Below are 26,950 nucleotides of genomic sequence, written 5' to 3'. Positions count from 1 at the left end.
CCAAAAAGTATCCACAGAGAAATGAGTACAAATACGCAATCTCCAACAACAAAAACCCCACAGACAACACATGAACATGCATGTGTGCACACACGTACAATAGCACACAACCTCAAGTCACATCAACCTACCCGCCATCCCTCAATTCTGTACTCTTCTCTCCCATTTCTAGACATCTGCTTAGGCTATCTTTATTTTCTGAGATGTCCTTTCTTCATTGTTCACTGTCATACCACTCATTAATGCCCCCTTGAAACTCTGATTTATCCTCATAGATCAAGCTCAAAACATCCCCCCACCCTCCCATGAAACCAGCTAAGCATGTCTCTCCCTTCTCTGGCTGTCACAGCACTTTGTGCATGTATATCACAACGTACTAGGAAAGCTTGTTAGCCCTGCCTCTATGCTTAGCCCTGGAGTCCTAAAAAGCAGCAGAACTTAACAGCACAGGCTTTGGGGTCACACAGAGTTGGGGTGAAACCTCAGTCATCTCTTACTAGCTTGGGAAAGTAAATTCTCTAAGCCTCCATTTTCTCACTTCCAAAGATAATATCACTTATGTAATGGAGTAGAAATTAGAAATGAATGAGAAAATTCTAAGTAATTAATACCCAGTTAAGACTCAATAAAATGGCAACTACGATTGGAACTATTTAGACCCCATGTGCCTAGTACGACACACACACACACACACACACACACACACACACACAAGCTTAATTACACGAATGCATTATAAATAAAATTTAGCTTTCAGCCACTTCGGTGTCATAAAAAGCATATCCTAGTAGGATGGCACATTGCAGATTCCCATTTATGTAAGGTGAGCAAAGGAGCTACTAATATTCACATTTTACCAACGGCAAAATACACACTGAGAACATTAAGTAACTGCTCGAAACACACAGTGACTCCGTGGCCCAAGTAAGACTAGAACTGAGCCTTTGAGTGCTATTTCCATGTAAAACCTTGTCTCACATTTCGAAAATGAGTCCATCTAAAAGTGATATAGCTGCCCAATCATTTGTACTATGCTGGGTACTTTTCCTAAATATACTCCTTTTACAAGAAAAGAAAGTTCGTAAAACAACAACAAATTGGTAAGAAGCCAGAACAAGGACTGGCTCCCCAATTTAGAGCAGAGACTTGCAAATGAGGGTGAACATCCAAAAGAGTGATCTTCCGGAAAGCACAACTCCAATTACATCACTCTCTTGCTTCTAAGCCCTCCAATGACTTCTCCTTGCTCTCCAAATAAAATCACCCAGCTTTTCATGGCCTCCAAGCCTCCGTATGGTCTGGATGCTGTCGAACTCTCCTACCACTGTCTCTCAGTCTTTTTACACAAGTGGCGCTGGTCTTCTGTTTATCACATTCTCCATGTTTAATACTGCTTCAGGACCTTTGAATTTACTCTTTTTTCTCCAGGAAGTCCTCATTGCCTAGATTTTCGTCATCTTCAGGATTTTTTTTTTTTGTTATTCATGTCTTCCTGACAAGATGAGTGACTCTCCTGCCACTGTCTCTCTTTCAGTCATTATACTCAGGTTGCGCTGGTCTTCTGTTTATCACACTGTCCATGTTCATTACTGCCTCAGGGCCTTTGCATTTACTCCTTTCTCTCCAGGAATTCCTCATTCTCTAGATTTTCCTCATCTTTGGTATTTTTTGTAATGCAGGTCTTCTCATGAAGAAGACTTCTCCATCTAATATGTTAGTCTACCACTCACAGTCTGTAACATAGCCTTGTCCTAATCTCTCCATACCATTTATCAACATACAAAATTCTCATTTGCTTTTTGGATTCTTCCTTCCATAGAATATGATGAGAAAAGAGAGAAATCTTGATCTTACCTACTGCTCTATGCCCAGCACATGAAACAGTAGTTGATATATAGTAGATACTCAATAAACATTTGCTAAATGAAGAAATAAGCTTCTTTCGTTATCACTAAATCACCAAGATAAGTCGTTCTGTGCCTTTGCCATCTAGATTTACATAACCTCCTTAAAACTGAAAGCAATGCAGTCCTCAGATTTAGAACCTGTAGGAAGAAGTGAGCCAATTGTAAACACCATTCTTATATCCTTGAGAACAAAGGACTTTTGTTTTTATTTATATTTGAGGAAAGCTGAGTCTTTTGGCAAAGGGACTGTTTGGAGACACTGCCTCCATGTGAACCAAGAAGTTACACATGCTTCTTCTCCAATTTGGAACTCAGCTCCCTGTTCTGGTTTCAATCCGGAGATTTTATCTGATAGCCTGTATATCACTGCCTATGGTGGACTCGCTCTGTGACCAGAGTTTACTCAGATGGCATACCACATAACGAGTAGACTGTATTGAAAGGGGAAGAACAGATTTTCCAAGTAGTTTAATTTAGAGAATTAACTTCAAAATTATCTGGAAACCTCATTCCTAATGTTATAGTGCCTCATCCACTTTAAAGTTTAAAATCTTGGAAATGAATTCAATCACCCAAGACAAACATACGTTGCTCTTCTCAAGAAGAAGTATGAAATAGTTCTCCCTTCCTTTCCGAATTTTCCTTTTAATAACATGAAAAAATAATAGCCCCCAGTAACCCACCTGTGTATTAACAGAGTGATTTTGCAAAACCTAGCAAAACAGAAGTCTCTGTTGTCTCATTTCAAGTTACTTTGAAAAAGAAAAGTTGGGAAAGACTCAACCAAACCTATGCTGTAATAGTCCTTGCTTACAAGTCAGCGAGTACCATCTGAAAGCTTAGGGATAGCACTGCATTTCCCCTCTGGATCCCTGGTGGTGGATGTGTATGCAAAGTGAATGCAGGCGAAAACACCGAGTGCTCTCCAAACAAGTTTCCACTGCCCTCCTCTTCACGTATAAGCAGCTGAGGCACAAATTCCCCTCTATCAGGTGCCACAGGAAGCTACACAAAGTAGGATTTGAATTGTATATACGTAATTATGTCAAATCTGCTAGCAGCATAATTTACTGAAGAGCAGAAAGTTTATTGAACATGAAGCTATTTCTATTCCAAAAGCCTAGTACAGTCAATCAGTCTCATCCTCCCAACCCATCCTTAAAAATCAGATAGAGATTCACGACATGGAAAGAATGATAGGGAAGATGTCCACACTGGTAGCGAGGTTGACTCAATTTATGTTCCTCATGGTCATCTCTAGTTTTCAGGTCAATGAGGGCAGATACTACTGGTATAGCACCCATGTTATATGCTTTCCAATTTATGAGTTAGGTCTTTGACTTTCTAGGGAACCCTCAATAGCTATATGATTAGCATCTGTGGCTTTTCATTTGGTTCTTATCACAGAAGAGAGTTGTCCATACATAGAATAGTTGAGTTTGGGGTAAGAAGAAGGGAATGTGCACTAAAAAAAAAGTAGACTCATGACATACAACTGCAGTAGAGTGATCATTTTTGAAATGGGCTTTAAAAGAGATAGAAAGAAAACTGTAGGAAAACACAAAATAATTAATTGAAACTCTCCTAGTCCCAAATTGAGAAAAATGCAAAAATCAATATTTTTTTTTTTTGAGATGGGGCTGGGGTGCAGTGGTGCAATCTCAGCTCACTGCCACCTCTGCCTCCTGGGTTCAAGCAATTTGTCCACCTCAGCTTCCCGAGTAACTGGGATCACAGGTGCCTACTGCCACACCTGACTAATTTTTTTTTTTTTTTTTTTTTTTTTTGTATTTTTAGTAGAGACAAATTTTCACCATGTTGGCCAGGCTGGTCTTGAACTTCTGACCTCAAGTGATCCACCTGCCTCATCCTCCCAAACTGCTGGAATTATAGGGGTGAGCCACTGTGCCCAGCCAAAAATCAATAATTTTAAATGTTTTATACTTATTATTGACATTAATGAAACCTCCTGAATAAGCATTTAATGCGACTCGGCTGATATTTTAAATTTACATTCCTCACTGAGTGAACATTACAAGGTCAGGTCAGTTCCCCTGGGTTTCACAGAGCCGATTCTATCACATAGGCAAGACTTTGTTCATGTTGTGTATGGAACAACCCTTCAGAGGGTTGCTGAGCTGTCCATGGTACTGGGAAAGCATCTGTTTCTCCTCTTTGGTTCAGCAGGAGACACATATTCAGAAATGATGTGTTATCTCACAGTGCAGTGACCCACACTCCCATGTTTATTCGGAGAAACAAAACACATAGTATCTCCTAATACTCTGATTTCCTAACAAGCTTTAATTTGTTTAGGCTACCTCAGTAAAGTATCTCTTTTTACTCTTTTACCCATCAGATATTAATAATCACATTGAGGTACATGAATTTGCACTTGCTTGCATTTCTATTTGTATCATAAGTGTTTTTTCTTTCCAAATAGACTAAAAATGTAAGGGTTAAAGAAATACTTATGGACTGATTAGAATAACTGAATTCAAATTTAGGCTCCTCTACCTATTAGCTGATAACCTGGTTGAGTCAAGTTACTTTTTCTGCCTCAGTTTCTTTAACTGTAAAAAGAGGTGATTGAAAGCCACTAACTTTTTGGAAGCAATAAATGCAGCGGTATATTTTAAGGTATTTTGCAAACTGTGACATGCTATGACATGCTATGACAGTGTGCTATGACATGCCATAAAAGTAAGCATTTATCATAGCCCCTTTTTTTGTTGGTATCACAGGTAGTAAGATATTCTTGACAGAGCATTAATAATTAAAGTTTTTATTGCCTCCTCCAATTCAGAACAGGTCTGTGGGAATTAAGGACCCATCTCATGCCAAGGGACTCTTAGGCATTACAGATATAAGGAGAATTTCACTTGAAGAAAGTACAGAAATGTAGAAACTATAAAATTTATGTCCCATAAATAATTCAAAGGTTAATACCCAAAGTCTCAGTTATCTCTAGGCTCAACATCATTGCCACCTCTTCAGTACTTGGCATTTATTTTTTAAAAATGCCCCAATCATGATTTAATCTGAACACATTCACTTTAAAGTAAATGATCTAGGAATAATTAAATAACCTGTCCAACATAATAAAGAGTGGCAGAGACAAAACTTGAAGTCAGGTTATTCTGAATTCAAAGCTCATTCTCAACCAACATGTCTACAGTCTCCTAAACCTAAACGAGTCTTTTGGATATAGGTTAATTTTGGAGCTGGCCAGAACTTCTTAGATCCCTTACTCCAACGTAGAAAACTTTTGAGAGTCCAAGTCTAGCATTTAAGAAATCACCCTGAAAATAAGCTTTTTTAGGAGGAGGGGAATAAGAGAAAATTTGCTTTGTGAATCCAACCCAAGATAATCTCCAGTTTCCATGATGCAACAGACCAGAGGTGGAACAAGCCCTGGAATCACAAGAACACTAAGTTACCACTTAACAATTTACCAAGTCAGTATCCATAAACCAACCAGAACTTACTTTTTGTGCAGCATAAAGAAATTCAATTAAAATGTATTTTAGTGGAGTTGTTTGTCAAAACTCAGCAACTTTAATAATTATACCATTTAAAATGGTATTTAGTGCCATTACTTCTCATCTATTTAAATCCTTCTCATTCTTAAAGATCCAGTTGATATTCCCCTTCCTCCAAGAACATTCACAGATGGCTCCAACTTACAGTAATTTAATCTTTCTCTGCATACATATCACTTCTGCCTACACCAGACATCTGTCAACAAATCACCCATTGCCCTGGAATATCGGTTTTTTAATTTTTACATTGCTATCTAACAGACATTAATTGGCTACTTGTATTTATACCTTATGTCTTCAATCTTATTGGAATGCTGGCTTATCACAGGTGCTCAATAAATATTTGAACTAAAGTTAGCACTTACTACATTTTATTGAAACTGCTTAAGTTTCTGCTTCCTCTCCATTCTCTTCCCCCATTTTAAGTCCACAAGGGTATGACTATTTTTTCTGTCATACTCACTATTGTATCCTTGATACCAAACATATCATAGGGGCTATGTGCATGATTTATGAACATAGTAATAAAAACATGAGTTAGCTGAATTGGCAGGGATAATTACACCACATCGTAAACCCCTACTTCCAAACCTCACCCCAGTAGCTATTAGGAGAAATTTTCAAATGTCTGGTTCAAGTAGATAAACTATGCTCCTAAGTTGCTTTATTTTATTTCAGATGAGATTCACTTTCAAAGTACCATTGGGAGATTTGTGTTTAGAAATTCTGTTCTCAGCTACAACAAAAAATATAGCACAGACCATAGATCAAGGTGCAGAGTAAGGTAAACTAAAATATGAATGAAAGGGAAAGAGCACCCAGAACATATCAGTTAATTATTTTCAAAATGTCTTATGTAAAGACTGAGGCATTGTTTCAGCACAGAGCTGAGAAGAAATTTACATGAACCCTTTGCAAGAGCTTGCAAGCTGCCTTAACTCCATTTATTTATTCATTTTTCAGGAATGTTTACTGTGGTCAATGTTAGGGCTAGAGAAGTGAACATACGGTTGTATGGTCCTGCCCTCACAGAATCTACATTCTAACAAAATGAGAAAATAAAGACATTTTTTCCCATTCATTTATACAATAAGTATTGATAAAGAACTCCATGCACAGCATTGGGTTTCACTTTCCTGGCTTTGCTGCTCTGATATTACTGAGGGTAGAACAGATGACACAAGTAGTTAATCTGATTTAACAAATCCTTTAATTCTCTTGGTAAATACTGGGAAGGAAAGGGGATCATGGAGAAAGAGGGCCCAGAAATAGACTTTAAGCCCTTTTTCTGTCGTCTTCCTACACTTTAAAATAGTAATATTAAGACAGTTCCTTGAGAGAGAGCAAACTCTGTCTTTCTCAGGGGGAAAAAAAATTGGGAGACTCCATGGCCTATTTGAAGTGTGCACACACGTGTGTGTGTGTGTGTGTGTGTGTGTGTGTGTGTGTGTGTGTGTGTAGCAATCACGATGCTTTCTTTTATGCTGGTGTACTGGCTGCAATAGTTGCAGTTTAAGGAGGTTAGGAGCAGCCCCCTCCTGCATGACCATAGATTATCTCCATGGATTCTACCATCCATAATGCACATTCTCTAGTTCAAGGTTTTATTTCTTTGTTGTAATGTTGTATTACAAAATTAGTAATGTTGTAATGTTCTTTTCTTTGTTGTAATGTTTTATTATACCCTAAAATATTACTATTACTTTTTTTTTAATAAAAAAGACATTCTCTTGCTGTTTTACATAAAGTTCTCAGATTAATACCCAGATCTGTTTAACATCATAAAATAGAAACTTCTGTAGCAATGACCAAGTCAGTGGATGAGATCTACAAATGAGAATCAAGGGCTGGTACATTGCCTTCAGAATGTTCCTTATTTATAGATAGCTTAATTGCATTAAGTGCCATAGAATGTACTGCTTTCTTTGTAATGAGTTTTTATGGTCTTAGTGTTCAGAAGCTCAGATTCCATCTGTGACAGCAGAATGTTGTAGAATTCAGCTATTAATAGCTGCTGGTACACACTTACTCAAAGCTAAGAGGCCCAAGGCTGTAGAGACAGCCAGACGGAGATAATACCAGAGAGTAACTAGATGGACAAAGAGGATGATCTTTTTTCCCTCCAACATAAAACAGACAACACTAAAAACATGACAATCCTGTTTTATTGCAAGCCAAACTCTCTTGAGAAACTTTTTTCCCCTCTTAGGAATTCTCAGGTCTCAGGTCTGGTTCTGTGATTTACATGTGATTTATCACTGTTTCTGATGTTCAAACAACTCCTTACGAGACTTACAAAACCAAAAACATCCAGATGAGTTAACAACCCTGATTTAGTAAAATGATACCAATTAATCACACAGAAAATCAGAAATAATACATTTTGGCTATTATTCAAGGAAAAAATAAACTTTGATACTGGGCAGTCCTCTGAATCAGGAATATTTTCTTTAATGTAGAGAAGAAAGGACAAGTGAGCTGAATAATACAGACCTTTCTATGGAAAGAAAGGATAGTTTTAAAAGCCTGCTTAATGTGATTTAAAGATTATGGCCTTAGTTCATCTTTATTCTAATAAGAGTAAGAAAAATATACTCTAAGACAAGGGTGACATGGCCACCATATTTAATATACTTACATTAATGAATGATTCTATGGGCAAAGAACACTAACTCTTTTGTTTTTTAAAAAATTACAATATCCTGCTAAATAGATAAGAAAAAAACACATTTTTAAATCTGTGATTCGTTGCGAAATTGAATGGCTAAATTATATTTTGGTAGGAGTACAATTGTAAGTTGCTAAATAAATGTGGGTTATATGCTTCTTAAGCATAGAAATATTAATGGGCATGCTTATGGGCAATGAAAAATGAAATTAAAAAGTGGGTAAGGGGTCAGCATATTTTGTTTGGTTTGCAACATGAGTAAAATCATATTGTTCTTGTGAAGCCAAGCACAGCTAAAGGCAAGAGGTACAGATAAGGCGGGGCTGGGATGGGAAACTCTGCTCTCACACTTTAAGGAATTTTCTGGCAAACAGAGAATGGTATGTTAAGTACCTTCGGCCTATTTCATAGAGACACCGTATAAAGAATCCTGCAAAGAAAACTGACCGACACAAAAGAGGTGCAGGTTACAGTTTCATATGGGTGGGAAGGGAAGCCAGGATGTCTCATGTCTCAAACTATCCAAAGAATCTAAAGTCTATCCCTACAGACCTCTATTTTATTCATGTAACTACCCTTACTTTGTAGGAATAACTTTTTTTTTTTTAAGTCAAAAATAGGTCTAAAATTTTGATAATCTATTTTCATTGCAGGCCAATTGGCTAACAGTTTAGGTTATAGAGTCACACTCATTGAATTTCATGTTTACCTCTTACTAGCTGTGTAAACCTGAGCAAGTTTTTCAACTTGGTAAGCCTGTATTTTCTCAGAGGTAAAATAGGTATTGTGAGAGTGCCTACATCATGGGATCGTGAGGATTATGTAAGACATTCTATGCAAAACATACAGTACAGTGGCTGGTATACAGTTAATACTTAATAGATGTTTCTTTTTTATTCTATTTGTTATTTTTATTTTACTTTATTACTGCTGTATGCAAGGTGCTTCTAATATTAAAGAGACCTGGGTTCGACTTCTGGCTGAAAAAGCATGAGGAATCTTTCTCAGTTTACTCATCTGTAAAATAGGGCTAATCATAGGTATGTCATGGGAATGTTACAAGTAAACTAAATAATTTAAGCGATATGTTTAACACAGTATCTGCCACAAGCTAATGCCTATAAAGAATTAGCTACCAGGATTTCAATCATAGTCATATCCACTCAATAAGGTTAATGAGACACTAAAATATGATAATGTGTATAAAGCCCAACCAACAGTACCCGAACCCTAACAAATATTAGCTCATTCTTCCTCCATGTTGGTTAGCCACCTGCATGTATCACATAGTATTTTTAACCAATAGTATTGTTGCCTAGGCTGGAGTACAGTGGTGTAATCTCAACTTACTGCAACCCCCACCTCCCCGGTTCAAGCAATTTCTGGCTAATTTTTGTATTTTTACTAGAGACAGGGTTTCACCATGTTGGATAGGCTGGTCTTGAACTCTTGACCTCAAGTGATTCTCCTGCCTTGGCCTCCCAAAGTGTTGGGATTACAGGTTTGAGCCACCACATCAGGCCTATATATCAGGTTTAATATTTACTGGTCTCCAAGTTCATTAGGTGACTTGCTACCATACTGTCATTTCACAAAGCAATTGAGGTACAATCATGTACTGCATAACAACATTTCATTTCATGATGAACCAGTATATGATGGCGGTCCTATAAATTATTATTATTTTTTTGAGATGGAGTTTCACTCTCATTGCCCAGACTGGAATGCAATGGCATGATCTTGGCTCAATGTAACCTCTGCTTCCTGGGTTCAAGGAATTTTCCTGCCTCAGCCTCCTGAGTAGCTGGGATTACAGGTATGCATCACCATGCCTGGCTAATTTTGTATTTTTAGAAGAGATGGAGGGTTCTCCATATTGGTTAGGTCAGTCTTGAACTCCCGACCTCAGGTGATCTGCCCGCCTCAGCCTCCCAAAGTGCTGAGATTACAGGTGTGAGCCACCATGCCCGGCCGGTCCTGTAATATTTTAACAGGGCTAAAAATAGTCCTATTGCCTAGTGATGCTGTAACCATCGTATGCCAGAGTGCAACTCATGACTCACATGTTTGTGGTGATGGTGGTATAAATAAACATACTCTGTTGTCAGTTGTATAAAAGTAGAACACATACATTTACATACAATAATGATACTTGATCATGATAACAAGTGACTATGTTACTGGTTATGTATATGACACTTTTTAATCATTATTTTAGAGTATACTCCTTCTACTTATAAAAAAAGTTAACCATTAAGAAGTCACTGGGTTGCCAGGCACAGAGGCTCACACCTGTAATCCCAGCACTATGGGAGGCCGAGGAGGGTGGATCACCTGAGGTAAGGAGTTCAAGACCAGCCCAAACATGGAAAAACCCGTCTCTACTAAAAATACAAAGATTAGCCAGGTGTGCCGGTGGGCACCTGAAATCACAGCTACTCAGGAGGCTGAGGGAGGAGAATCGCTTGAACCTGGGAGATGGAGGTTGCAGTGAGCCGAGATTGCGGCACTGCACTCCAGCCTAGGTAACATAAGGAGACTCCATCTTAAACAAACAAAGCCTCTGGGTTGATAGGTGCAGAAAACCATCCTGGCACATGTTTACCTATGTAACAAACCTGCACGCCTGGCACATGTACCCCAGAACTTAAAATGAAATTTTTAAAAATGCCTCAGGTTAGGCAGGCATGGTGGCACATGCCTGTAATCCCAGCTACTCAGGAGGCTGAGGCAGGAGAGTCCTTGACCATGAGAGGCAGAGGCTGCAGTGAGCCAAGATCACACCATTGCATTCCAGTTTGGGTGACAGAATGAGACTCTATTTAAAAAAAAAAAAAAAAAAGCCTCAGGCAGGTCTTTCAGGAGGTATTCCAGGAGAAGGCATTGTTATCTTAGGAGATGACAGCTCCATGTGTGTTATTGCCCTTGAAGGCCTTCCAGTGGGATAACATGTGGAGGTGGTAGACAGTGACACTGATAATCCTGATTCTGCATAGGCCTAAGGTAACGTGTTTTTTGTTTGTTTGTTTCTTAGGTTTTAACAAAAATTAATGAGAAAAAGCTTATAGAATAAGGATATACAGAAAAATTAAAATTTTGCATAGTTGTGTCTCTGTGTTTTAAGCTAAGCGTTATTACGAGTCAAAAAGTTAAAAAAATGAAAAGTTTTTAAAGTAAAAAAGTCAGCTAAGCTTAATTTATTATTGAAGGAAGACTTTTTAAAAATAAATTTAGTGTAGCCTAGGATTACAGTGCTTATAGCAGTGTACAACAATGTCCTGGGCCTTCACATTCACTCAGTAGTCACTCACTGACTCACCCAGAACAACTTTCATTCCCAAAAGCTCCATTCATGGTAAAGGTCCTATACCAGGAAGTGTACCATTTTAGATCTTTTATATTATACTTTTACAACACTTTTTCTATGTTTAGATACACAAATGCTTACCATTGTGTTATGATTGCCTGCAGTATTCAGAAGAGTAACACGCTGTACAGGTTTGTAGTCTAGGAGCAGAGCCTATATATACCATATAGCCTAGGTATGCAGTAGGCTATACCACCTAGGTTTGTGTAAGCACACGCTGGTGTTCACACAAGGATGATATTGCCTAATGGCACACTTCCCAGAACATATCCCTATCATTCACTGACGCATGACTGTGTATCTATTAATATCACAAGCCCTTTGCAAACTAGACAGGGATGGTATTTCACCCTCATTTTCTTGCTTTAGTTAATATCAGAGAGCCACCAACTTAAAACATTTCCAAATACTTCCAGCTGATACTTCACAAGCTGCTTTCATTTTTTACTTAGTTTCTAACATTATCATTTCTGAAATTTCCACATTAGCTCATCACTTCAAAATGCCTTTAATGCCAATATATCAATCCATCATCCAACAGGTCATCTTATGTATTTGTGCAGTATGTGAGGCGTTAGTGAACACTTTCTACAAAGGGACTTTTTATCTATATCCCTAAGTAGAAGAGATTTTTCTGTGCTACTTTCCCTCTCATGGAAAGTTTACTAACAATTTCATTGCCAGCTTTAAGCCTTTCATTAGTCCCAGCAAGAGTATATTCAAGGATCTAAGCAAACAAAGTTCCTAGGCTGCCTTGAAACAAAACCTGTCTGTACCATCATACTAAATTCCCTCAGCCTGTTTGAACACTGGCAATGAAAACATGGCATTTTTCACCTTGACTTTGCTTTCAATGTGACAAGGCAGTGTCTAACTTCAGGGCATTCAATGGTTATGAAATCTTGACACCTCACCTACTCTGGGAATGACATGTTGAAACAGTTTCTCCATTCTCTGAGGCATTTTCATATTAAGCTCTGGTGAATCGGTAGTAATGAGATGGTCCTTAGAGTGTCAAGTGGGCCATGTCTCTTTTTTAACTGTCTCGCTCCCATTGCCCTTTCCACCCCATCCTCCTCCTCCACCCCTAGCTGCATGGCTGACAACTTCAAACATTTATTAATATTGATCCCCTCATCTCCTAACAATCAACAGTCAGCATCCCCTGAAATCAAATAATATTCAATGTGCAGAACTGTATCTGTTTTCACATAACACTGCAGGGAAATTAAAGATGACTCATCATGTGAATCAGTTTATCTCTTTATGATTAAGAAATGATCACCACTTCCATGTGCATCCTATGGGTCAGCTAATGTGGCTCTAAAGTGTCCTTAGCAAAATACTCTTACTACTTCTCCAGTTACATTAAACTATTGATTGTCTAATGACTCTTTGGAAATATAGAATTGTATGATATCTCGAATGCTGAAAAGAATACTTGTTATCTATGATAAATTACTTATAAGAATAGAAATGGTAACATGTATTGAGGGCATACAATATACTAGACAAGGGTGCTTTACATACGTAATCCATTTCATTCTCATAATAAGTTCATGGAGGTAAATACCATTACTGTTACTCATGTTTTATGCAGAGGAGAACAATGACATTCTGATAGAATGAGTGACTTGACTAAGGTTACATCTAGCTAGTGGCAGAACTGGAATTTATAGTTATTCTGTCTGAATAAAGAATCAAAAGTCTTAAACACTCCTTTACACTGCCTTTCTTGGCAAGCAGAATTATATCAAATGACTTTTGTTTTGGTTTAGCTATAAATATTTTACTTGCCTCAATTCATCTAGCATCTTTGTTATTCAGGTTCAGTTATCAAGGATCACAACTCTAACTGGTGCTCTAAGTGATAATGACTGCATTTCCCATATGAACAGTCATACACTTTGTTATTTTTTCTGAATGGTTACAGTCTTTGGATTGTGTTTTGTTGTTTTCTTCTTTGATTTAGGGTTCTGGGAATACACATGCACGTTTGTTGCATAACTTGTATGTTGCTGAGGCTTGATATATGATCCTGTCACCCAGGTAGTGAGGATAGTACCCACCATGTAGCCTTCCAATCCATGCCCTCTTTCTATCCTCTTTCAAGCAGTCCTCAGCATCTATTTTACCCCACTTTTGTGTGCATGTGCATTCAATGTTTAGCTCCACTTATAAGTAAGAACATGCAGTATTTTTCTGTTCCTGCATTAGTTCACTTAGGATAATGGCCTCTAGTTCCATCCACATTGCTGCAAAGGACATGATTTAATTCTTTTTTTATGGCCGTGTTATATTCCACAGTGTAAATGTACCACATTTTTTTAGTCCAGTCCACCACTGATGGGCACCTAAGTTGATTCTGTGTCTTTGCTGTCCTGAGTAGTGCTGTGATGAACAAACAGGTGCATGGTTTGTGTTTTAAACCTGGATTTCAGAAATCGTAATGAAAGATCATCTTGAAGATTTATAAAGCTCTATTTTCTCACTTGTGGTTATACTCTAGCACAAAAATTTCGATGACTTAGTAATTCAATTTAATATAATAATAAACAATGTATTGCATTATTTTTTCACTTATATTTTGAGGGAAAATATTAAAATATTCCCTCAAAAATGTATCAAGAAATACACTGAAATTATAAAATATGGCCAAGTTAAATCAGAAATTTCTCAGGGAGTGTTTTGATTTCCCAATCACTTTATGAGGAAGCACAGAGCCCACTTCAGCAGGTCAGTTGGCCTGGGCCCCACCCTCATGAAGTGGGTTCTAGCAAACATGTACATCTTCGGTTTGCCACCTGTCTTTACTGAACATGGGGTAGAAAGGTCACTGCTTCACACCCTCCTTTTCCTCAAGTTTCCAAGTCTTAGAGAATTAGAACACTGCACAAAACCTTAGAACTCAGTGTATTCCAGCTCTCACAGTCTACTGATGAAGAAACAGAAGCCCAGGAAGGTGGCCACAGAGCCTGGGCCAACCAGACCTGGGTTCCAGAGCCCAGTATTCCTCACTACAGCTTCTTTAATATTTCTGAGAAGGGACTGTCCATCCTCCCTGTGAGAAGACCATCTCCCAAGACAGTCCCTGCCACTCTTTGATAGGCTGAACACTAGAAGTTTTATCTACATACTGATTTCCAAACTTCCTTCCTATAACTTCCACTTATAAGCTGGTTCCAATTGTGCCTTATTGAACACTCTTCTTTATTCTGATATCATGTGTCTTCTTATTCTATTTGATCTAGTGGGGGTGGCAGGAAGGCAAACATTACTTACGCAATACTCAAGTTAAATAAATATGGATTCAGACTGAGTCCTAAAATGTATATGTAGCTGGGCAGAGTGGCTCACACCTGTAATCCCAGCACTTTGGGAGACCTGAGGTCAGGAGTTCAAGATTAGCCTATGCAACGTGGTGGAATCCCATCTTTACTAAAAATGCAAAATTAGCTGGGCATGGTGGCATGTGCCTATAATCCTAGCTACTTGGGAGGCTGAGGCAGGAGAATTGCTTGAGCCTGGGAGGCGGAGGTTGCAGTGAGCTGAGATTACACCATTGCACTCCAGCCTGGGTGACAAGTGAAACCCCATCTCAAAATAATAATAACAGATAAAATGTATATACAATTTCTAAAAAATTAGAAATCACATTTTTGTGTCATCTTGGAGGTAAGTGTAAGAACCAGGGCTTGGCCCTATAAAATTTAATATTATCTCATTTTTACTTATGTAATGAACTTGCTAAATCTGCTGACCATGCCAAATAATCATCAGAGAGTTAGATTTACATTACAAACAAGTTTAAAAACTGGAATAATAAAAACATGATGAAGTTCTCACTTGCTAACTTCTTGGCTGTGTTTGGGCAGCCACTACTCCCCTGCTTTCCTAAAGGGGCAGGGAATAGAATGCAAATAGTGCCACCATTTCTACAACTTCATTCATCCTTCTTTCCAAACATTTATTTTTATTTCCTTAGGGTATGAGGAAGAGCGTGTTCTAACATAACTATACTGAGTTATTGCCAGGGAGTCAAGTGTATCTTTAGCATCATCTCTGGGCAAATAGTACAGACAGAGGAAAATGATGTTTGAGGCCAAATGCTGAAAACTTGAGTCTTGCGTAGCCTGAGCTAAAAGAGCAAGAGTTAAAATGAAAAGTTAATCATGTTGATTCTGTTTTTTTTCTATGAGAGCTTATATTTAGAAGAGCAGCAGTAGTGAAAAGAGAATAGGCTTTAAGTACCAACAGCTTTGGGTTCAAATGCAGGGTTATCAATTGCTGCCTGATAGAGTGCCCTTGAATAAACATAACGAAAATTTAATTGATTGACTTCTCTGTGCCAGGCACTTTGTCCTTACAGATCTTAAAGTCCAAGTAAGTTAGTTACCACTTGGAATCTTTTTTTACATCTAAAAGAAGAAAATATAATACTATATGCAGGGATCTTATGATAATTAAATGAAATAACATAAGTAAAATTATAAAGCCCAGTGCCTAACATATAGTAGTTGCTCAATAAATTTTAGTTTATTTTCCTTATCTTCAGAATAATCAAATTAATCTCTGCTGTGAGTCAAATTATGATTTAAAAGCACAGCCCTAAAACATAACTAAAAATAAACAGACAGTTACATAAACCTAGACACTCCTAAAACACCCAAAGGAGTTTGGAGGTCCATCAGCCGTGACAAACAGACTTCAAAAAATCAGACTCTGATACTGCCCCATTCAAGTAGTTCTATTTGGACTCCAATTTGTTTTTATACAAAACAAAAGTAAACTGCTTTTCATTTTAATTACCAGCCAGCAAGTATAGTATATGTAGCACACAAATCAAAGCTATAAATGATGCTGAAATATCAGAACTGCTCATTCAAAAATAATCTATTCATTGCCTGTAATGTGTGAGACATTGTGATGGTTTTAGAGTAGTAAAAGAAACAAATATGTCCTGATGGAGCTTACTCTGTAGTAAGGGAGATATAACATCTATGCTTAGGGAGACTAAACGAAGAGATGAAACAAGACAAAATATATGTTAAACATTAGTGGCCACTATGCTGTATATTAAGCATTAAATTTTGAACTAGAGTCTCTAATGTAGGGAATCGGGAGAAGTGGCAAAGCCAAGGCTTTTTGGGAAAAAAGCAGAATTTCAGCTGAGACTTTTGAAGCTTATAGAGAATTATTCAATGTCTTCAATTCTTCCTATGCGTAAAGATCAGATGCACCAGAACTCAAAGCAGAAGCCAGCTGTAATAATGCCTTCTCTTTCTGAATGCATATAGTTCTGTATGAATTGCTTCATTATTCACTAGTACAAATTTTACTTTGGATGAGATAGGTTCCATCTCATCCAAAAGTCAGTATTAGCTACTCTTGGGTAAAAGGTAATTGGTTTTTATATCTTTGTAGAGTTTTTTAAAGAAGCTGTTCAGTCCAACTAGCTCCCACTGCCTCACATACACATAAAAGAAAGACAGAAAAGAGAAAGAAAGGAAGAGAGGGAGAAAATGTACTATTTGCATTTTCTGATTGTGAAAATTCTCTATTCCTAACTCCCAAACTTCCCTATGGGCAAGATGTAATCACAACCCAGACAGGGGATGCTTCTCCTCTTCCTCCCCGGAAATGGAATCAGATCAGACTTATAATAAAGTGATTGGATGTCAGAAAGCTTTTAAAATTTTAAATTGTACTTGGACTGGGCAAACTTCAGAGGTGAGTCCTCTGAGACAGGGATTCATCCATATTCCCTAGCCACATCATTGTGAAGCCAAAACAGCCACATTCCGTTCTTGGCATGGAATACAACATCCTCCCCTTAAAGTACTGCATGTTTATCTTCAGTTAAGTTATGCACATTTGTTCACTCCAACCTTCACCTTCTTCAATTTAAAGTGTTTGATCAGCCACTGAGGAATCAATTTCATGGGAATTTATGATCTAAAATTATATGGCCTGCTGTACATTTACAGCTTTCTTGAAATCCGCCCCCCACCTCGCACTGCCCTGCTGTGGAAAGGAGCCAGAGCTTTAACCACATTTTCAAAGCGTTCCATGATTCCTTCCCACCCCCACACATCAAAAGTTTAAGAGCCTATATTCCAGGCTGGGTGCAGTGGCTCATGTCTGTAATCCCAGCACTTTGGGAAGCCAAGGCAGGTGGATCACCTGAGGTCAGGAGTTCGAGACCAGACTGGTCAACATGGTGAAACCTCGTCTCTACTAAAAATGCAAAAATGAGCTAGGCATGGTGGTGGGCACCTGTAATCCCAGCTACTTGGGAGGCTAAGAAAAAAGAATTGCTTGAACCTAGGAGGCGGAGGTTGCAGTGAACCCAGCAGGCGGAGGTTGCACCACTGCACTCCAGCCTACCTAAGCGATTGAGACTCTGTCTCAAAAAAAAAACAAAAACAAAAAAAAAACAAAAAAAACCCTATATTCTAAATCTACCAGGGTCAATTTTCTATTTATTTCATTTCCAAATAACCATACTCTAAAATGTCTCCATGCATCTTTTTTTCTTTTAAGTTCAGGGGTACATGTGCAGGATGTGCAAGTTTTTTTACATAGAAAACGTGTCAAAGGAGTTTGTTATCAGATTATTTTATCACCCAGGTATTAAGCTTGGTATCCATTTATTATTTTTTCTGGTCCTCTCTTAATTCTACTTCCCCTCCTCTGGTAGGCCCCAGTGTGTGTTGTTCCTCTCTATTGTCTATGTGTTCTCATCATTTACCTCTCACTTATAAGTGAGAACATGTCGTATTTAGTCTCCTGTTACTGCGTTAGTTTGCTAAGGATAACGGCCACCTTATCTGCTAACACAACTAAATACTAACTGTTAGAAGGTCTGTCTCCAACACTCTCAGCTAGTAAATTATTATAAAATAATTTTTAAATGCATATTTGTTCTAATACTTTAAAATTATCCAGGTGTCAGGCTCAGTGAGTAGCGATCAATTTCTGTCTTGATAACATAATTTTTTCTTCAATATCTAACGACACTTTGTATCGTTGTAGTCTACTAAGCACTATACAAACTGAAGTACATAAACCCAGTTACTTTGAAGCTTACAATCAAATTTCTTTACCAATAATGTATAATATAAAACAACTCCACCCTATCTTTACCCTTTAGTGATGGAGTAGATTAGGTTTCAAATAGCCTCAAAGGGAATGTATTTCCAGTGAGCTTAGACCTTATTTTATACATTGCTAAAAGAGGGGATCTGTAACAGATTGGTGTAGGATTAGGAAAGTCACAGGTGTTTTCTCACACAAGAGAAAAAAGTACAAATTAGATGATATCATCTCATTGTCTATTTTGGCCACAAACTAACCCTTCACTTCTCAAACCCTCAATTTATTCTTCTTTAACTTGGGGATGGTTCTACTTGACACTTCTTACAGAGTTATCATGACCCTGAGATAATTATTTCAAACATATATTGAAACATCCAAAATGCCAGACAAACAAAAGGCTGTCTTTTCTCCTAGCTTCCTTGGATTCTTGCTCTTTCTCCACGTACACAAACTGTTGGCAAGACCCTCAGCAAGATGTCATCGTGCAACTGTGAGCATTCATTTCAGGGACAGCCAAGCACTTATCTGGAAAACCAGAAACCACAGATAGGGCAGAAGACCTGCATCCCCAGCCCCATTCTGTGCAACTTAGTTTTTGAAAACAAATTTAAGATTCCATTCAGAAAGCACCCTGAACACTGAAAGTATGCAATCCCTTTACAAAGAGGAGATCAAAGAGCAACAAAGCCAGCATTTCTTTCCTTTCCAGCACTTTGCATCTATAAATCAGTATGTTGTCATTCCAGAACTTTCACTACCTTTTTTTCTCTCTCTTTCTCAATAACCTTGTGAAGTTGCAGAACTTTCTTCCAACTTTCACTTCTTGCATTTTTACCTTTAGCTTACCCAGTGATCTGAGGTTGAGGCAGTGTTCTTAATCAAGAAGCCCCTCCTTTTAAAGCTCTGTAGTTTTCAGAGCCCTTAGAATAACAGTCCAACTCCTCTCCATGCTTCCAAAGTCCACGAGATTCGGCTTTTGCTCACTTTTTCATCTCACACCACTCTCTCCTTCCTTCACCTACCTTTAGCCATGCTCCGTTTTGGTTCTTAGCACATGCCACAAGCTTCAAGGCTCTTGGACATGCTGTTTCTTCTACTTGATCAACTTTCCCACCAATTTCTGTATGGCTGGCTCATTTTCATCCTTAATCTCTTTATATCACCTCAACTGAAATCATTTAAAGCCATCTCACCATCGTTGCCCAGTATTTCAATCCCTCTTTCATTTCCATTATAGCATTAATTTGCGACTATTTCATTTTCTGTTTTACTCATGTCTCCTCCATAAAGGTGTAAGCTGCAGGACAGACACTGGGCGTTGTCAGCTCATGATTAGGACTCCAGTATTAGATTAGGACTCCAGTATCATGATTAGGAAACCATCACTGGCACTAATGAAGTTGATGCTCCATGACCATACAATGGGTGCTCAAAAAATATACATGGGGTGAAATAGGCAATTTGAATATGTACACTAACTTCTGTTTCCCATGTGCATGTGCTAGAATAGGAATGTTGATTAACTTGTTTTAAAAAAGAAATTCTCCGGCAAGTGTAAATCTAAACTTTTTTGGCTAACTTTGGGAGCTCCAGACCTGCACTGTGCAACACAGTAGCCACTAACCACGGGCCACTATTGTTCACTTGAAATGACACCAGTCTGAATTCAATGTGGCTTAAGTATAAAACATACACTGGGTTCTGAAGGCAATATCAGAAAAAGAATATAATATATCTCACAATTGTCATTCTGATAAGATATTAAAATAATATTTTGAAACAGTGGATTAAAATATTAAAATTATTTTTATTTGGCTGGGGATAGTGGCTCATGCTTTTAATCTCAGCACTTTGGGAGGCTGGGTGGGTAGATTGCTTGATCCCAAGAGTTGGTGACCAGCCTGGGCAACAAGTCAATGAGGCAAAACCCCGTCTCTACAAGAAATACAAAAAGTAGCCAGACATGGTGGCATGTACCTATAATCCTAGCTACTCAGGAGGCTGAGGCAGGAGAATCACTTGAACTCGAGAGGTGGAGGTTGCAGCGAGCCAAGATTATGCCACTCCACTCGAGCCTGGATGACAGAGTAAGACTCCATCTCTCTCTCTCCATGTATGTGTGTATATATACATATATACACACACACACACACGCACACACACACACACGTATATATATTAATCAAGAAGCCCCCCAAATTCATATTTTATCTGTATTCTTTTTTTAAAAATAGCTACTAAAAATTAAAATTACATATGTGGCTTGTGTTAGATTTCTATTGGAATAATGCTGGTCTAGAATACTCTTCTTTTCTTTCATCATTTCAGAGTTGATCTGATTTTAATGCTTATGACTTTCTTAAACCTGCCTATAATGGTATATATTGAGGATAAAAAATATTTAGAAGTCCCAAAACCACTGACTTCAATTCTTATGTTATTCTACAGTATTCTTATCTCATGAAGATCTTAGAACACTGTCCAAGTATCACAAACTATAACACATCAGACTATTGGGCAGGAAAATATCTTCATATAATTTTAGAATGATTATTTACACGACTGTTCGAATCCTTTAATTCTCCTTTCAGAGCTACTATTATCATCTAGGCCACTGTGATCTCTCAACTGACCTTTACAACTGAAGCAGCTTCCTAACTAACTGGCCTTCCACCTCTAACCCATTTTTTTCCAACAATAGAGTGTACAAGTCTCACATGTTGCCTTCTTGCTTGACCTGCCTGTAGTTTTCCACTAACCCCAGGATAAAGTCCAGATCTTCAATTCATCCTTTAATTCCTGACATAATACAGACTTACTCCCACTCCTGCCTACTATCTCCTCCTCTTAGGCTCCTCATTCCAGTCATTCTGAACTCCGCTGTTCTGTAAAGGTGCCATGCTTCTTGCTTTTGGACTTTGTTCCTTCTACAGAACCCACACCCATTACCCTCCTTTTATCTGATCAACTTCTACTCTATTCTCAGCTTAAGGTTAGAGGTAGCAGGTGTGTCCGATACTAGGTGTCTGCCTTGTAAGGGAAGGCATCTCCTGGCCTCCAGGAACCCACCATGGGGTTTGTGCTCTGTTGGTGGTGGATGTAGAATACAAGCCACACACCCAAACCCAGGCATGCACTAAATACTCTCCACAATTCTCCCACTGAATCCTCACCACAAACATATAAGCAGACAGCAGCAGAATTTATTTAAGTACTGTGTGCCAAGATTGCTCCAAGCACTTTATATATTATCTCAGGCTTCAGGATAACTTCCTAAGGTAGATACTTATTATTTTCCTATTTATTGTATTATTCTCTTAGTATCCCATTCACTGATGGGGAACTAAAGTCCAGATGGATTTAGTAAATCATGCAGCCCCATAGTGGGGAATATGAGCTCCTGTGGTTTGGTTTGGCAGTCTGTGTTGACCTGTGCAAGTGTTATCACCATTTTAGAGATGAGGAAACAAAAGTTCAGCAAGTTTAAGGAATTTTCTCAAAGTTGTCAAATCAGAATTTAAAAGACAAGTTAGATGCCACGTTATGGCTCTCCCAATAACTCTCCATACTCCTGTCATTATACTTGTGTTCCCATTGCCTACTAACTTACTGGCTTCCCTCATTAGACTGTATGTTTTTTATTCTTTAGGTTTTAAAAAAAGCTTAGATTTTATTTTAAAAAATAGTTTTAGATTGACAGAAAAATGGAACAGATAGTATAGAGAGTTATTCTTGCAGTTTCTCCTATTGTGAATATCTTATGCTAGTGTGGCATATTTCTATAACTAATGAACCGATATTGATATGTTATCATTAACCAAAGTCCAGAATTATTCAGATTTTCTTAGTTTTCTAATGTCCATTTTTCTATTCTAGGATCCTACCCAGGATATGATATTACTCTTAGTTGTCAGGGCTCCTCAGCCTCTTTTAGGCTGTGGCAGTTTCTCAGACTTAACTTTGATGATCTTGACAGTTTTGAGGAACAGCAGTGAGGTGTACTGTAGGATGCCCCTTCACTCAAATTTGATGTTTTTCTCATGATTGAAGACCACAGAGATAAAGCACCATTGCCATCCTGTCACATCAATCAAGGGTACCTACTATCTACCTGCCTTATGTTCATGTTGACCTTGATCACCATGCTGAAGAAACGTTTGTCAGGTTTCTCCACTGTAAAGTTACTTCCCCCTCTTCCAAACCGTACTCTATACTCTTAGAAAGAAGTTATGATATACAACCCACACTTAAGGCATAGGGAACTATGCCCACTTGCTGTGTTCCTCAAGAATACACTATCTGCACAATTTATTTGGAGTTTTGCATGGGATATTTTCTCTTTCTCTCCTGTTTATTCAATCATTTACTTATACCAGTATGAATTTATTGATATTTAATTTATACTTTGGGATAGAACTTAATACTATATTTTATTGCTGAAATTGTTACACTTTGGCCATTAGGAGCTCTGTCAGTTGATTCCTGTGTCCTTTTGACATACCTCCATCAATGCGGGCTTTTTCCTTTTCCTTTCTCAGTACTTCTTTACTTTCTGGTTGTATAAGAGGCTCCAGACTCATACACTTCCTTTCCTAGTAGTAGCATCAGACATTTTTCCAAGAATTCCTGGTTCACTTTATTAAATATATAATAGTTTTAGAATCAAGATCTGGGTGTTAGTTGCTACTGTGATGCCATTTCTTTTAAGCCCTTTCTACTGACATAGAAAGAAATATATATGTGCATACAACCCTATGCATATCTACAAAAATATTTCTATATGTAGTCCCCTGTATATATACAAAGTTAAGCAGGGGTTCTTGTTGATTTCTTTAACTTTATTACCACATGTAACATTCTAACATCCTCTTCTTGCTTATCTATAAATTCTCACTCCACTAGTAAGAAATGACTGTAAGCCTCTTAAAGGCAGAATTAGTGCTTTAGTCACTCCTATATGCCAAGTATAGTGCTTGGCACATATAATGTACATGTTGACTTACTGTCGAATTTACCCCATAATCTCAATTCTGGAAGGGACTACAGATAAATTTGCAAATGTTACAAAATATGGATTTCAAAGACTAAAATCACAACAATTTATTAGGGCAAACAGTACAAGAGGGTGCACTAACAAAGGTCTGATTTAAGTGCTTTTATTCAACCCAGTGAAGGGAAGATGACAGTAATACATCTAAGCTATGCAAAAAGGATTCAGGCTTCCTTGAAAAGGATTCAAGTGGCATAAAATGGTTTGTTTCTCCACAGCAATTTACATTTATTAAAATAGATAATAGGCATAATCATTGTCAAAATAGAGCTTCTATCCTGTATAATGTCTTAATACATCCTCGAAGTTCCTGACAAACAGGCACAAAGCCATGGCAGATTAGACTCTAAGTGGAGGATCAGTCCAATAGCACAGCAGAAAAACAAATCTTACACTTCTAGGAAGGAAAATAAGACCTGAGAACAGCTTTTGAAGGTGGAGGGTAAAGTATAAAGGGAAAGGTGCTAAAGTGATGCATCAGCTGGAAGTATAACTGGGCTCTAACGTTACACTCTGCATCAATGATGCTAATTTATGTCTGGGTAAGTGCATGTGCATGACACACAGGAATTTGAAGAGGTCTCTATTATACCATGGAGGAGCTCATCTTCAATCTCTTGCCAGGGTACACGCTTTATGCGGGGATTGCTTCATATGGGCATATATTGTGTACATTTCATGTCAGTTTCATGTGAATAAATCATGTGTCTCTTTCAATCTATTCTAGACCCTTTCCAATCTATTCTTTGCACTGCAGCCAGAATAACGTTTTTAAAAGGCAAACTTGGTCCCTTTCCCCAATCTTCCCCACATTTAAACATTTTTATGGTTTCCTGTTACTCCTAAGATAAAAAGCAAAAACGGCTCATACACCTTTTCAAGACTCTGCAATATGTGGTTTCTATCTAATGTCTACCCTGTGGGAACTTAAGCCACACTGGCCACCTTTCACTTCTTTGAACACACTCTCTTTACTGCCACTACTATAAAGCCCTGTACATGTGGTTCTCCCTGCCTGGGTCATCCTCCCATCTCCTCTTCAACACAGCTAACTCCTATTATGGCTTTAGGATTTAGCAATTATTCTTTCACCAGGGAAGCCTTCCCTGTCTAGGTCCAATAATCCTCTTATTACACACTCTTAGAGTACCGCTAACTCTTCCTTGAGAATGCTTGTCACAGCTGCAATTGTACATTTATCTTTATTATTCTTTATTAACATATTTCCCCAGAGGGCATTGCCACTCTATATTCCTGGTACCTAACCCCATACCTGGCACACAACAAGTGCCCAATAAACATCTATCAAGTCAATGACTGAAAAATGACCATACCATCTATCCATAACACTGTAAAGACTTTCCAGAATATTAAAGTCCCCCTTTGGATTCAGAAGAATATATCATTTCACATAATAAATTTGATTGTTTCCCCCAAGGATGAATATAATAAATATCACTTCCAGGCTTTGGCAGTTTCCAAATAAACATGAGGTCCTTTTTATCATATTGAGATGATTATTAAATATTACATAGAAGTGGACATAAGAAGACATGAACAATCTCATGCAGTAGAAGCTCACAATGACGCTGATTATCTCTTAGTCCTGTCCCTTAGAGATCCATGAATCAAGTCATTTTGCTTTATTTCACAGTATCTCAAATGCTACTATTAGCTCTCAAGCTCTCATCATTGGGCGTGGATTTCATTCAACATTCAACAAATATTTACTGAGCATAGTTACTAGATTTCAGGCACTGTATTGGAGCCTGGGATACAGACTAGGCAAGAGAGACAGGTGCTGATTTTCAAGAAGAGAGGATAACCAACACACAAATGATTAAAGAAAATGCTGATTGCTATTAGTGCTAACAAGGAAAGAATTCATGTTCCACGTGAGTGAGATTGTGCCCATTGCTTCATCATGATTTTAAGTGATCCAAATGCTTCACTGGGATAACTTGCATCATTATTTCTTCCTTGTACCAGGTAGATCTCAGTCTTTTCTTTTTACTTGATCAAGGATTAAAGAATTTTACATCTTAATGCCATGGTTTCCTATAAGAATTCAAATATACTTACTTTCTCAAATTAAGTAAGTGTAGACAAAACACCAGATATAGCTTTTCTAAGGAGCCACTATAACCCCTGAAAATCTCTACTGTCAGCTTTGATGCACCCCAAAAGATCAAAGTGCCTTGCTCTCTAAGATGCATATCTCAACAGAGCATCTGTTTCATTTCAAGAAATTTTTCATTTTTTTTTTTTAGTGATAAATTTACACGCAGTAGTTAGTGTACAGAAAATTTTAAGACACCTCTGGAGAAAGCTGTAAATTCTGCAGATTGAGTCAGGACTCTCTTGATAATCATTAAAAACCTTGAGGCCTAGGATAGTGTTTGGAGCATAATTTGTCTTCAATTGTGTGTTAAATGTTTGCTGAATAAATAGTGATGCAAAATTAATAAACAGTGATGAGAAAATTCACTATTTGAAGCATGAAACCAGAGTGGAGCTGAAAGAAAAAAAAATTAAAATTAAAGAGGCTCACTTATCAAAAAGCAAAGCCACAGGGAAAGGGGATCAATAACTGTATCCTCTTCATTCCATTTTGACTAAGCCTGCAAGTTTATGAGGGGACAGGAAGCTGGGAGAATCTCGAGAAAAGAAAATGCAGTCTCCGAATGCCACAGCTCAAGAGGAACACCCCAGCCTATTGTCTCCAATGGAGAAGAACAATCTGCAGATTGACAAAGCTCTCTGTTTACACTCTTGGACAAATAAACTAATTGTGCCTTTGTTTTAACCTAACAAATCATAGCTTGATTACAGGTCATTAGTGACCATTAATATGTGAAATTGTTTGCATTTCACTAGCATATCTGAATAACAGTCTTGTCTTTCATACTAGCTTAGTCAAGTTTCCAAAGGGAAAGCCCCGTTATCAGGCCATGAGCAGGACTTAAATTAACAATTAGCTTCTGGAATTGAACTATGATGCAGAAGAATTAATTATTTTGGTTCATTGTGGTTCTGCCTCCTATAGAACCAGTCTTTGCCTTTGAAGTGGAGACATGCCCTTTGTAACAAAAGATTGTGTGACCACCTCTCTCCAAACATTCTCAATAATTCCCAATGACTGCTAATGTGTCAGCCAGCAACACAGACCTGATTAGATAGCAATAGTACAGACAGTCCTAAGGTCACAATATGATGGCTGATTAGAGTCTAGATAGATGCAGGGAGCACATTGGGAATTATCAGAAAACTAGAAGTGACAGCAAAAAAGGTCTATTTTGGTTTTATTCTCTATTCTGC

The 26,950-nt window shown here is 37.9% G+C and overlaps 1 protein-coding gene and 1 long non-coding RNA gene across 14 annotated transcripts in view; both read right to left on the bottom strand.

Annotated features, from left to right (window-relative positions):
• The window catches only part of PPP2R2B (protein phosphatase 2 regulatory subunit Bbeta), a 520,898-nt gene that overhangs the window by 259,924 nt on the left and 234,024 nt on the right, over positions 1–26,950 (bottom strand). The window lies entirely within an intron of this gene.
• The window catches only part of LOC141580128 (uncharacterized), a 38,879-nt gene that overhangs the window by 8,127 nt on the left and 3,802 nt on the right, over positions 1–26,950 (bottom strand). Inside the window, exon 2 of one of the 2 annotated variants that reach the window (XR_012512216.1) lies at positions 1–26,950. This exon is cut by the window's left edge and continues 8,127 nt beyond it. This is a non-coding gene — a long non-coding RNA (uncharacterized LOC141580128). The other variant, XR_012512215.1, reaches the window with a different exon arrangement.

The sequence above is a fragment of the Saimiri boliviensis genome, chromosome 1 (assembly GCF_048565385.1).
Source record: "Saimiri boliviensis isolate mSaiBol1 chromosome 1, mSaiBol1.pri, whole genome shotgun sequence".
NCBI classification, from domain to species: Eukaryota; Metazoa; Chordata; class Mammalia; order Primates; family Cebidae; genus Saimiri; species Saimiri boliviensis.
This window is presented reverse-complemented; position numbering and strand designations above follow the sequence as displayed.